Source organism: Lonchura striata, chromosome 28 (assembly GCF_046129695.1).
Source record: "Lonchura striata isolate bLonStr1 chromosome 28, bLonStr1.mat, whole genome shotgun sequence".
Classification (NCBI taxonomy): Eukaryota; Metazoa; Chordata; class Aves; order Passeriformes; family Estrildidae; genus Lonchura; species Lonchura striata.
Window position 1 is genome coordinate 7,658,078 of NC_134630.1, and position 13,913 is coordinate 7,671,990.

At 60.4% G+C, this 13,913-nt stretch overlaps 1 protein-coding gene across 1 annotated transcript in view; it reads left to right on the top strand.

The window, feature by feature from the left end:
- Nucleotides 1–13,913, top strand: part of GATAD2A (GATA zinc finger domain containing 2A) — a 36,413-nt gene continuing 22,500 nt past the window's right edge. The window contains exons 1-2 of the mRNA XM_077788881.1: nucleotides 1–117; nucleotides 11,294–11,344. The gene's annotated coding sequence lies outside the window, so the exon portion shown is untranslated. The remainder of the gene's footprint in view (nucleotides 118–11,293; nucleotides 11,345–13,913) is intronic.

A 13,913-nucleotide genomic window follows, 5' to 3' on the forward strand; every position in this document is an offset into this window, starting at 1 on the left:
GGCCACCTGAGGGAGCCGCCTCCCCTCCCCCCACGGCCCCAGTCCGGGCCCCGGCGGAGGAGGAGGAGGAGGAGGAGGAGGAGGAGGAGAGGAGGCGGCTCCGAGGGGCTCCGGACAGTGAGTGACACCCGCGGCCCCCGGGCTGGGCACGGGCCGCGCCCGCCGGCCCCGGGAGGGGCGCGGGGGGTTCGGGCGCCGGGGGGGCGAGGGTGAGAGCGATAATAAAGAAGAGCGAGGAAAAGGAGCCGGGAAGTGCGAGGGGGGCGGCGGGGCCGGGACACGGCCCGGGACACGGCCCGGGACACGGCCCGGCCTGGCCCGGGCCAGCGCGGTGCCCCGCCGGTGTCCCGGTGCGCGCCCGGCCCGCGGCGGCGCGCCGGAAACAGCGAGAAAGTTTGGGCACGGGGCGGGGAAAAGCAGCGCGATGTGCGGGAGGGATGCGGAGTGCGGGGAGCGCTGGGCCGGGGAGAAAGGGGCGTGTGGAACGGTGAGGGGCTGGGGACTGCTGCGGGAAAAGGTGAGGGGTTTGGGGAGAAAGAGGGGTGCAGGAAAAGGTGAGGGGTTTGGGAGAAAGGGGCTGCGGGAACGGTGAGGGGCTGGGGACTGCTGCGGGAAAAGGTGAGGGGTTTGGGGGAAAGAGGGGTGCGGGAAAAGGTGAGGGGTTTGGGAGAAAGGGGCTGCGGGAACGGTGAGGGGCTGGGGGAAAGATGAGGGTTTGGGGAAACAGGGATTCAGGAAATGATGAGGGGTTTGGGGAAAGAGGGGTGCGGGAAAGGTGAGGGGCTGGGGACTGCTGCGGGAACGGTGAGGGGTTTGGGGAAAGAGGGGTGCAGGAAAAGGTGAGGGGTTTGGGGGAAAGAGGGGTGCAGGAAAAGGTGAGGGGTTTGGGGGACTGGTACAGGAAAAGGTGAGGGGTTTGGGGAAACAGGGATTCAGGAAATGATGAGGGTTTTGGGGAGAAAGGGGCTGCGGGAACGGTGAGGGGCTGGGGACTGGTGCGGGAAAGGTGAGGGGTTTGGGGAAACAGGGATTCAGGAAAAGGTGAGGGGTTTGGGGAGAAACTGATACAGGAAAAGGTGAGGGGTTTGGGGAAACAGGGATTCAGGAAATGATGAGGGGTTTGGGGAAAGAGGGGTGCAGGAAAAGGTGAGGGGTTTGGGGAGAAACTGATACAGGAAAAGGTGAGGGATTTGGGGAAACAGGGATTCAGGAAATGCTGAGGGGTTTGGGGGAAGATGAGGGTTTGGGGAAACGGATTCAGGAAAAGGTGAGGGATTTGGGGAAACAGGGATTCAGGAAAAGGTGAGGGGTTTGGGGAGAAACTGATACAGGAAAAGGTGAGGGGTTTGGGGGGATGGGGATGCAGGAATGCTGAGGGGTCTGGGAGAAAGAGGGATGCAGGAAATGCTGAGGGGTTTGGGGGAAGATGAGGGTTTGGGGAAAAGTGAGGGGTGCAGGAAAAGGTGAGGGGTTTGGGGAAACAGGGATGCAGGAAAAAGTGAGGGGTTGGGGGAGAAAGGGGGATGCAGGAATGCTGAGGGGTTTGGGGAAACTGGTACAGGAAAATTTGAGTGGTTTGGGGAAAGATGAGGAGTTTGGGGAATGCTGAGGGGTTTGAGGGAAACAGAGGTACAGGAAAAGTTGAGGGGAAACAGGGATACAGGAAAAGCTGAGGGTTTTGGGGAAAGATGAGGGTTTGGGAAGAACTGAGGGTTTGGGGAAACGGAGTGGTACAGGAAAAGTCGAGGGGTTTGGAGAAAATTGAAGGGAAAACCAGGGATGCAGGGAAAGCTGAGGAATTTGGGAGAATTGAGGGGTTTAGGGAAAGCTGAATGAAAGTTGAGGGATTTCAGAAAAAGTTGAGGGATTGAAAGGAAGAACAGGGATGCAGGGAAAGCTGAGGAATTTGGGGAAAGCTGAGGGGCTGAAGGGAAAGCTGGGGATGCACTGGAAAACCTCAGGGGTGGCAGGGAAACTCGGGGCTTTGCTGGAAAATCCAGAGGTCTGTCGGAAAACTCGAGGGATTTTCCACTGGAAAATCCGGGGGTCTGCCCTGAAATCTGAGAATCTGCCCCAAAATCTGAGGGTCTGTCCCAAAATCTGGGGGTCTATCCCAAGACTTGAGGGTCTGCTGGAAAAGCCAGGGGAAAAGCTGAGGGGCTGTCCCGAAATCCAGGGATTTGTGCCAGAACTCGAGGCTCTGCAGGAAATCCTGAGGGTTTGCCCCAAATCCCAGGATTCTGCTGGAAAACCCCGGGCTCTGAGGGAATCCCGAGGGTTTGGGGGATAATCCAAGGATCCGCTGGAAAACTTGGGAGCGTGTTCCTCAAAACTCCGCGGGATCCCCTGGAAAACTCCGGGATTCCCTGGGAAAGCCGAGGGATGGTCCCAAACTGCCCAAATCCGGGGGTTTTCCCCAAAACCTGCGGGCCTGGGGATCGCCTGGAATCCTGGCAGTCTGCGCTGGATCCCGGGGATCTGTCCCAGATCCTGGATTCTGGGGGGATTCCTGGGATTCCAAATCCCAGGGATCTGTGTGAAATCCCAGAGCTGCATCCCAAATCCCAGAGCTCCATCGCCATCCATTCCCTGAGTCCTGGAATTCCATCCCAAATCCATTCCCTGAGTCCTGGAATTCCATCCCAAATCCATTCCCTGAGTCCTGGAATTCCATCCCAAATCCATTCCCTGAATCCCTGAATCATTCCATCCCAAATCCATTCCCTGTGCCCTGCAATTCCACCCCTTATCCCAAATCCTCTCCAGCTCCTTTGGAACTCCTTGCACCTCTGGAAGCAGCTCCAAGTTTTCCTTGGATCCTTCCCTTCTTGGACATTCCAGGGATCCAGGAGCAGCCCCAGCTTCCCTGGGAATTCCATCCCATTCCCTCCCAGGCAGGAATTCCTTCCCTGATCCCATCCATCCCGAGGGAGGAGCCGGGAAATCCCAAAACGTTCCCTGGGAGCCGCTGGAATGAGGCAGAAAACCGGAGCAGAATTCCAAAGGAATCCGGAAAACGCTGGGATCGCTCCCCTCCCGTGGGATCTGATCCAGGGAAGCTGTTTGGGGCGATAGCCATGGAATTTTCCCAGCCTTGGGGTGGAATCCCTGGAATTTTCCCACTTTGGGGCGATGTCCATTGGACTTTCCCATTTTGGGGTGGCATCCATGGGGTTTCCCAAGTTTTGGTTGATATCCATGGAATTTTTCCAGCTGGGAGCGGTATCCGTTGGGTTTTTCCAGTTTTAGGATGGCATCCACTGGATCTTCCTGCTTTGGGATGTATAAATGGAATTATCCCAGTTTTGGGGTGGCATCCATGGAATTTTCCAAGTTTTGCTTGACTCCCGTTGGATTTTTTCCACTTTTGGGACGATATCCACGGAATTTTCCCAGTTTTGCGGTGACATCCATGGAGCTTTCCCAAAATTTGGGTGATGTCCTTGGAATTTCCCAGATTTGGGGAGTTATCCATTGGATTTGTCCAAGGTTTTGGTGGCATCCATTGGATTTTCCACGTTTGGGATGGCATCCATGGAATTTTCCCACTTTTAGGGTGGCACCCGTAGGATTTTCCAGCTGTTGGGGTGATATCCGTGGGATTGTCTTTGGGATCGTATCCCTGCGGGAATATTTGGGATTCCCAATCCTGCCTTGACTCCACCTTCCCAAATCCTCCTTCCAAATTCCAGGAATTTGGGGCTTTTAGGGATTTCTTTTTGGGTTGGGGTACAGCAGGGCGAGGGAAAAACGGGAACGAGCTGGGAAAGTATGGCGGAGATCTGGGAATGCTAATCAATAATTAATTATTAATTAATAATTAATAATCACACAGCTCCGAAATCCTTCTGCCATTAATTCTGGTGTGAAATAATTGAGATTTGGGATTTGGCGCCAGCCAAACTTCCCTGGAAAAGTCTTTTCCCAAAATCCTGGGGATGCCGGGCGCTGATGTGGGGGGAATTCCCGGGATTTGGGGACTCGGAGATTTTGGGGGAATTCCCGGGATTTGGGGACTCGGAGATTTTGGGGGAATTCCCGGGATTTGGGGACTCGGGGATTTTGGGGAATTCCCGGGATTTGGGGACTCGGGGATTTTGGGGAATTCCCGGGATTTGGGGACTCGGAGATTTTGGGGGAATTCCCGGGATTTGGGGACTCAGAGATTTTGGGGAATTCCCGGGATTTGGGGACTCGGGGATTTTGGGGAATTCCCGGGATTTGGGGAATTCTCCGGAGGGATTTTGGTTCTCCTTGGGCCGGAGTTTTTGTGGGATCGGGGAATTTTGGGATGGGAGCCGAGCCCTGCCCCCGTCCCGCTGCCTCCCGGAGCCGCTGCTGCATCGGCCACCGCCGCTGGGCCCTGTCCGTCCGTCCGTCCGTCCGTCCGTCCCCTCCCTGTCCCCTGCCTGTCCCTGTGTCCGTCTGTCTGTCCCTCTGTGGCCGTGTCCATCTGTTCGTCCCTGTCCCCCTGTCCATCTCTCCGTCCCTCTGTCCGTCCCTGTCCGTCTGTCCGTCTCTCTCTCTCTCTCTCCGTCCCTGTCTCTGTCCCTGTGTCCGTCTGTCCGTCTCTCTGTCCCTCTGTCCCCCTGTCCGTCCCCGTGTCCGTCTGTCCGTCTCTCTCTCTCTGTCCCCCTGTCCGTCTGTCCGTCCCTCTGTCCGTCTCTCTCTCTCTCTGTCCCCGTGTCCGTCTGTCCATCTCTCTGTCCCCCTGTCCGTCTCTCTGTCCCTCTCTCTGTCCCCCTGTCCGTCTGTCCGTCTCTCTCTCTGTCCCTCTGTCCCCCTGTCCATCTCTCTGTCCCCCTGTCCGTCTGTCCATCTCTCTCTCTTTCTGTCCCCCTGTCCGTCTCTCTGTCCCTCTCTCTGTCCCCCTGTCTGTTCCTCTGTCCGTCTGTCCATCTCTCTCTCTCTCTGTCCGTCTGTCCATCTCTCTCTCTCTCTCTCCACGTGTCCGTCTGTCCGTCCCTCTGTCCGTCTCTCTCTCCCTCTGTCCCTCTGTCCGTCTCTCTGTCCCCCTGTCCGTCCCCGTGTCCGTCTGTCCGTCCCTCTCTCTCTCTGTCCGTCTGTCCGTCTCTCTGTCCGTCTCTCTCTCTCTCTGTCCCCGTGTCCGTCTGTCCATCTCTCTCTCTCTCTGTCCGTCTGTCCGTCTCTCTGTCCGTCTCTCTCTCTCTCTGTCCCCGTGTCCGTCTGTCCGTCTCTCTGTCCCTCTGTCTCTCTGTCCGTCTGTCCATCTCTCTCTCTCTCTGTCCGTCTGTCCGTCCCCGTGTCCCTCTGTCCGTCTCTCTCTCTCTCTGTCCCCGTGTCCGTCTGTCCATCTCTCTCTCTCTCTGTCCGTCTGTCCATCTCTCTCTCTCTGTCCGTCTGTCCGTCCCTCTCTCTCTCCACGTGGCCTCTCCCAGCGCGCCGCTGCCCGCGCGCCCCCCGCCCGCCGCTCCAGCCAATCACCGCCCTCCTCACATCGTCCGCTCGACCCCCGCGGCCAATGGCGGCCGGCGACACAACGGCGGCTCCCCCCGCGCCGCGCCCGGAAGCGGCGGCGGCCGCGGCGAGCGAGGCCCGGGCCCGGTACGGCCCGGTACGGCCCCGGTACGGCCCGGTACGGCCCGGTACGGCCCGGTACGGCCCCGGTACGGCCCGGTACGGCCCCGGTGCGGCCCCGGTGCGGCCCGGTACGGCCCCGGTGCGGCCCGGTGCGGCCCCGGCGCGGCTCCGGTGCGGCCCCGGTACGGCCCCGGTGCGGCCCCGGTGCGGCCCGGCACGGCCCCGGTGCGGCCCGGTGCGACCCGGTGCGGCCCCGGTACGGCCCGGTACGGCCCCGGGTCCCGGTGCTGGCCGTGCCGGCCGCTGCCCGCCGTCCCTCCGCCGCCCCGCCCCGCCCCGCGCATGCTCCGCCGGTGCCGCCGCGGCTCCATGTGTGAGCAGCGCGAGCTGGCCCCGGGAGCGGCGGGGCCGCGGCAGCCCCGGCGGAGCCCCGGGACAGCGGCGGAGCCCCGGGACGGGCGGGACGGCGGAGCGGGGCGCGCTCCCCGCGGATGCGGCGCGGAAACACCGGAGCGGCGCCCGCCGCTCCTCCCGGTAAAAGTTTATGCGCTGCGGGAGCGGAGCGGCCGCGGGGGAACGGGGGCTCCGGGAGCGCTGCCGGCGGAGTCGCGCCGCTGCCCGGCCGCGCGGAGCCCCGGGGAGCGCCGAGCGCCGCCGGCCGCGGTACCGGGGCCGCCCCGGCTCCCGGGGCTCGTCCCCACCGGGAACCGCAACTCCGCCGCCCCGGGGCGCCGCCGGCTTTTGTTTGGGAAAGTTGCTGCGGGTTTTCCGCCGGGCCGCTGCTTCCTCCTCCTCCTCCTCCTCCTCCTCCTCCTCCTCTTCCTCTTCCTCCGCCGCCGCCCCGAGCGCTCCGTGCCCGCTCCGCACCGGGGACGCGGCGGGGACGCGGGGACCCCCCTAAACCCCCCCGGGCACTCCGTGCTCAGCCCCCGGGCAGCCCCGGTCAGCCCCGGTCAGCCCCCGGTCCCCGCGGCTCTCCCGGGTGGCCCCGGGGAGTCAATCCCCGCTGTGCACAGCCGCGCTGCCCCCGGTGCCCCGCGGCCGGTGCCCCCCCCGGTGCCCCCGGTGCCCCCGGTGCCGGATCCCCCGGATCCCCCGGTGCCGGATCTCCCGGTGCCGGATCCCCCGGTGCTGGATCCCCCGGATCCCCCGGTGCCCCCGGATCCCCCTGATCCCCCGGATCCCCCGGTGCCCCCGGATCCCCCGGATCCCCCGGTGCCCCCGGATCCCCCGGATCCCCCGGATCCCCCGGTGCCCCCGGATCCCCCGGATCCCCCGGTGCCCCCGGATCCCCCGGATCCCCCGGATCCCCCGGTGCCCCCGGATACCCCGGATCCCCCGGTGCCCCCGGATCCCCCGGTGCCCCTGGTGCCCCCGGTGCCGGATCCCCCGGTGCCCCCCGGATCTCCCGGATCCCCCGGATCCCCCGGATCCCCATTCCGGTGCCCCCGGTGCCGGATCCCCCGGTGCCCCCGGTGCCCCCGGTGCCCCCGGTGCCCCCTGATCCCCCGGTGCCCCCGGTGCCCCCTGATCCCCCGGTGCCCCCGGTGGCCGCGGCCGCGCCGTGCAGCCGGGCCGGGCCGGGGCCGTGTCACAATAAGAGTCCCCGGCCAGCCGCCCTTCCTGCGCCCGGGGCACCGGCACCGGCACCGGCACCGCCGGCAGCAGCGGCGGGCGCTGCCCGGGACCGGCATCGGCGCCGCATCCGCACCGGGATGGGCACCGGGATGGGGATCCGCACCGGGACCGGCACCGGCACCGGGACGGGCACCGGGATGGGCACCGGGATGGGCACCGGCATCAGCACCGGGACCGGGATGGGCACCGGCACCGAGAGGGGCAACGGAATGGGGACCAGCACCGGGATGGGCACCGGGAGTCCCGGGGGCTGCGGGACCCTCCCGGCCCGCCCGGCACACGGCGGGCAGGGGGAGAGCGGGAATTGGGGAATTCCAGCCGGGAATTCCAGCCGGGAATTGCAGCCGGGATCGGGATTGGGATTGGGATCGGGATTCCCAGCCCGGCTCCTCCCGAGCATCTCCTCACTTGTCCCGGGGTGGGCGGGGAATTCCAGCCGGGAATTCCAGCCGGGATCGGGATTGGGATCGGGATCGGGATCGGGATCGGGATCGGGATTGGGATCGGGATCGGGGTCGGGATCGGGATCGGGATCGGGATTGGGATCGGGGTCAGGATCGGGATCGGGATTGGGATTGGGATCGGGATTGGGATTGGGATTGGGATCGGGATCGGAATTGGGATCGGGATTGGGATCGGGATTGGGATCGGGGTCGGGGTCGGGATCGGGGTCGGGATTCCCAGCCCGGCTCCTCCCGAGTGTTCCCGGCACTTTTCCGCGATTTCCCCGCTCGCTTTTCCTCGGGATCGTCCAGGATTTTCCTGCCTCGCTTGGGCTGCAATTCCCGAGCTCTCCGAAATCCCGGGAACGCTCCGATCCCACGGAGCGCTGGGCTCCGGGACCGGCGGGGAACGGGGCCGGGAACGAGCCGGGAACGAGCCGGGAATGAGCCGGGAATGAGCCGGGAATGGGACCGGGAACGAGCCGGGAACGAGCCGGGAATGAGCCGGGAATGGGACCGGGAATGAGCTGGAGCGAGCTGGGAACGGGACCGGGAACGGGACCGGGAATGTGCCGGGAATGGGACCGGGAATGAGCCGGGGATGAGCCGGGGATGAGCCAGGAACGGGGCCGGGAATGAGCCGGGAACGAGCCGGGAATGAGCCGGGAATGAGCCGGGAACGGGACTGGGAATGAGCCGGGAATGGGACCGAGAATGAGCCGGGAACGGGACCGGGAACGAGCCGGGAACGAGCCGGGAATGGGACCGGGAATGAGCCGGGAACGGGACTGGGAATGAGCCGGGAATGGGACCGGGAATGAGCCGGGAATGGGACCGAGAATGAGCCGGGAACGGGACCGGGAACGAGCCGGGAATGAGCCGGGAATGAGCCGGGAACGGGACCGGGAACGAGCCGGGAATGAGCCGGGAATGAGCCGGGAATGGGACCGGGAATGAGCTGGAGCGAGCTGGGAACGGGACCGGGAACGGGACCGGGAATGTGCCGGGAACGGGACCGAGAATGAGCCGGGAATGGGACCGGGAATGAGCCGGGAACGGGACCGGGAATGAGCCGGGAATGGGACCGGGAATGAGCCGGGAACGGGACCGGGAATGAGCCGGGAACGAGCCGGGAACAGGACCGGGAACGGGAATGAGCCAGGAACGGGACCGGGAATGAGACTGGGAATGAGCTGGAACGAGCCAGGAACGGGACCGGGAACGAGCCAGGAACGGGACCGGGAACAGGAACGGGAATGAGCCAGGAACGGGAATGAGCCGGGAACGGGACCGGGGACGGGAATGAGCCGAGAACGGGACCAGGAACGGGAATGAGCCGGGAACGGGACCGGGGACGGGGCCGGAGCTGGGAGAGGCGCGGGAAGTGACAGCGAGAGACCTTTGGGAATCCGGGATGGGAGCACCGGGAGCGGCGGGACAGGACCGGGATCTGACCGGGATTTTGGGAAAAGGGGCCGGGATCTGACCGGGATTTTGGGAAAAGGGGCCGGGATCCGACCGGGATTTTGGGAAAAGGGGCCGGGATCCGACCGGGATTTTGGGAAACATCTGGGATGTGACCGGGATTTTGGGAAACATCTGGGATCTGACTGGGATTTGGGGAAACATCTGGGATGTGACCGGGATTTTGGGAAAGGGGCTGGGAGCAGCAGGAATGTGCCTGGGAATTTGGGAAAGGGGCCGGGATGGAGCTTGGATCAGTGGGAAAGTCGTGGATTTTGGGAAAGGGGCTGGAAGTTGGGAATAGTGGGAAGTTGGGAATGCTGGGAAGTTGGGATGTTTCAGATCCCAAAATTCCAGATCCAAACCAGGGATGTTGCTGGTGGGATCCCAAAGCCAGAGATGAATCCTGAAAGGGAATGAATCCCTCTTTTTCCATGGGTTCATGGAATTCTGGGATCAGGCAGGGACATTCCCGCTATCCCAGGTTTTTCCAGGCTGCCCTCAGACACTCCCAGGAATTCCCGGGAATTCCGTGCTGCTCCCTCTGCAGTTTTTCCCACAGATCCCAAACTTTTCCAGGATTTTCCCACTCCTGATCCAAGCGGGGGCTCCTTCCCTTGAATCCTGAGCCTCAGCACAGCTGGAATTCCAGAATTCCATGAATTCCCAGTGAAATCCAAGGAATTCCAGCTCTCCCGGACCCTCGGAGTTTCAACTCCCGGGGCAGCTCCGAATTCCAAAGGATTTCCTGGGATTTTCCCAGATCCTCTTAAGCAGGAACAGCTCGGGGTGAGCTCTGCTAATTCCCCCTGGAATTCCCGGGATCACGGGGCCGGAAAAAGCCGGGAACGGCCGAAGGCCCCGGGAGCTGCTCCCGGCCCAGAAAAACCGGGAACGGGGGGAATCTGGGAATTCCCTGGATGGAAACCGGGAATGGAGGGAAATCTGGGAATTCCGTGGATGGAAACCAGGAATGGAGGGAAATCTGGGAATTCCGTGGATGGAAACCAGGAATGGAGGGAAATCTGGGAATTCCGTGGATGGAAACCAGGAATGGAGGGAAATCTGGGAATTCCATGGATGGAAACCAGGAGTGAAGGGAAATCTGGGAATTCCATAGATGGAAACCAGGAATGGAGGGAAATCTGGGAATTCCATAGATGGAAACCAGGAATGGAGGGAAATCTGGGAATTCCGTGGATGGAAACCAGGAATGGAGGGAAATCTGGGAATTCTGTGGATGGAAACCAGGAATGGAGGGAAATCTGGGAATTCCATAGATGGAAACCAGGAACGGGGGGAAATCTGGGAATTCCGTGGATGGAAACCAGGAGTGAAGGGAAATCTGGGAATTCCGTGGATGGAAAGCAGGAATGGAGGGAAATCTGGGAATTCCCTGGATGGAAACCGGGAATGGAGGGAAATCTGGGAATTCCATGGATGGAAACCAGGAATGGAGGGAAATCTGGGAATTCCATGGATGGAAAGCAGGAATGGAGGGAAATCTGGGAATTCCGTGGATGGAAACCGGGAATGGAGGGAAATCTGGGAATTCTGTGGATGTTTTCCCGAGCTGCTTCTGGAGCTTCCTGATCCCAAATTCCCAGGAAAAGCCTCGGGCGGGGCCGGATCCGGGGCAAGTCCCGACCTTTGGATCCAGCTCGGGACCTGCTGGGATCCAAACCTTGGGAATTCCTTGGGAATTCCTTGGGAAAATTCGGGAGGAGCCATTCCTGGGATCCAGGGACGCTCCCAGGCCAGCCCGGCTCGTCCGGGGGGATTTTGCGGGATCAGGGAAAACCCTGGGAGGCTCCCGTGGGAATCCTCCTTCCCGGGAATCCTGCTGCCAGGGGGAGCCCTCCCGGTTTTATGGGAATCGGTTCATTTGGGATTCCCGGATCCCAATTCCCGGGATCGTGTCGTCGTTTGGGATTCCCAAATCCCGTGGCTGTGCCGTGCTGGGATTCCCAATTCTTGTGATGGAGCCGTCGTTCGGGGATTCCCAAATCCCAAATCCCAATCCCGCATTCCCAAATCCCACATCCCAAACCCCAAACCCCACATCCCAATCCCACATTCCCAATCCCGCATTCCCAATCCCACATTCCCAATCCCACATTCCCAATCCCACATTCCCAATCCCACATTCCCAGCCCCGCTGCTCCCGGGAATTCCCGGCATTCCCTCACCTCTCCGTGTTCCCGCAGGATCCTCGGCTCCGGCTCATCCCGGCGGGACCCCATGTCCTTCCCTGACAGGTAGGATCCACAATTCCCGGGAATTCCAGCCCTTCCCTGACAGGATCCACAATTCCCGGGAATTCCAGCCCTTCCCTGACAGGATCCACAATTCCCGGGAATTCCAGCCCTTCCCTGACAGGATCCACAATTCCCGGGAATTCCAGCCCTTCCCTGACAGGTAGGAGCCACAATTCCCGGGAATTCCAGCCCTTCCCTGACAGGATCCACAATTCCCGGGAATTCCAGCCCTTCCCTGACAGGTAGGAGTCACAATTCCCGGGAATTCCAGCCCTTCCCTGACAGGATCCACAATTCCCGGGAATTCCAGCCCTTCCCTGACAGGTAGGATCCACAATTCCCGGGAATTCCAGCCCTTCCCTGACAGGTAGGAGCCACAATTCCCGGGAATTCCAGCCCTTCCCTGACAGGATCCACAATTCCCGGGAATTCCAGCCCTTCCCTGACAGGTAGGATCCACAATTCCCGGGAATTCCAGCCCTTCCCTGACAGGATCCACAATTCCCGGGAATTCCAGCCCTTCCCTGACAGGATCCACAATTCCCGGGAATTCCGTGCCATGGGAACCGGAATTCCCTCCCGGAGCGGCCCCAGGGGAGCTCTGGGAGGAGCTTTCCCAAAAACCTCCGGCGCTTCCCGAGGGATTGGGAATTCCAAAGGATCCGCAGCTCCTGGAATTCCTGCGGGATTCTCCGTCGGGGCCGGGCAGCGCCCGGGGGGCGGGATTTGGGATTTGGGATTTGGGATTGGGATTTGGGATTGGGATTGGGATTTGGGATTTGGGATTTGGGATTTGGGATTGGGATTGGGATTTGGGATTTGGGATTTGGGATTTGGGATTTGGGATTGGGATTTGGGATTGGGATTTGGGAATTGGGGTTTGGGATTTGGGATTTGGATTTGGATTTGGGATTTGGGGTTTGGGATTTGGGATTTGGATTTGGGTTTGGATTTGGGATTTGGGGTTTGGATTTGGGATTTGGATTTGGGATTTGGGATTTGGATTTGGGTTTGGATTTGGATTTGGGATTTGGATTTGGGATTTGGGATTTGGATTTGGGATTTGGATTTGGGATTTGGGATTGGAGCTGGGAATGCTCGGGGAGGAGCCGTGGCTGAGCTCCCACCTGGGCCGGGCTCATGTCCCCGCAGGAATTCCGGGATTTTTCCCGGAGTGGATCCGGGAATCCCCCGGGCCGGGAATTCCCAGGAAATGGCCGGGATTGTCCCGGGATAGGGATGGGATTGTCCCGGGATAGGGCTGGGATTGTCCCGGGATAGGGATGGGATTGTCCCGGATCCTGTGGCTCCGGAATTCCCGGGATAGGGCCAGGATTTTCCCAGATCCTGTGGCTCCGGAATTCCCGGGAAATTGGAACAATCCGGGATTTGGGCGGGTGGGTCGCAAATCCCGCGGCAGTTCCTTGTCCTGCTGCTCTTCCCTGGGATGATCCCGGGGCAGGAATTCCCGGCCGGAATCTCCGGAATGCGAATCCCGAGGAATTCCCGGCCGGAATCTCCGGAATGCGAATCCCGAGGAATTCCCGGCCTGGAATTCCCCCATTCCCGGCTGGAAAAGCCGCTGGCATTGGGAACATTTAAAGATGGAAATTCCTCCTTAACAAGGAATTAATTGGGAAAGATCCGATTGCAGCACCTCATTAATATTCAAATATATGCGGGGATATTTAAATCAATTCATGAATATGTGAATGAGCTCATGAATATTTAAATTAACCCGCGGATATTTTTGTTGCTTCCCAACAAATAAATCTGGGAATTTTTTCCCTTGAAGGAGGAATTTGGAATGGAAAATCAACAATGGATAAATAATTAATTAATGGTTAATTAGTGATTAATTAGTGACTAATTAACGATAGGGGGATTCGCTTGGAAAATCCCAGGGAAAATGGGGAATTGTGCTCCTGGATTTCCTCTCTGCATTCCCAGAGAATCCCGGCCCGGGAATCCCGGTCCTGTCCCGAACATTCCAGCTGGAACAATCTGGGAATCATTCCCGCGGGAAAAGGGGAATTTTTCGGGAATTTTCCCGCCTTTAGTCCACGGAACCCGGAGAATTCCCAGAATTCCCATCAAATCCCACAAATTCCTCCCAGAATTCCAGCTCTCCCCAGGGAAGATTCACCAAAAAACTTGAGAGAAATTCCGGGAATTCCACAGAAATTCTGGGAATTCCACAGAAATTCCGGGAGTTCCCCCATGGATTTTTCCAGGCAGCCTCTGATCTCCATTTTCCCGCTCCAGCGGAATTTTGGGATTCTCTTTTCCCGCTTTTCCTGAGCCTTTGGAGCTCCAAACTTCCAGGAGCAGGAATTTGAAGGATTTTCCCCAAATCCCTGTGGGAATTCCACAAAATTTCCCCAAAAAAATTTCCCTTCCCTTGGATAAAAATTCCCTCGGGAATTCCTGGAGCTGCTCCAGGGTTTGATCCCAAACTTCTCCCAGCCTCGGGATAATTCCCAAGGGATTCGGGACAAACTCCGGGAATTCCCATCCTGGATAATCCGGGAAGGACGTGGGGGGAGGGGGGTTGGAAAATCGGGATAAA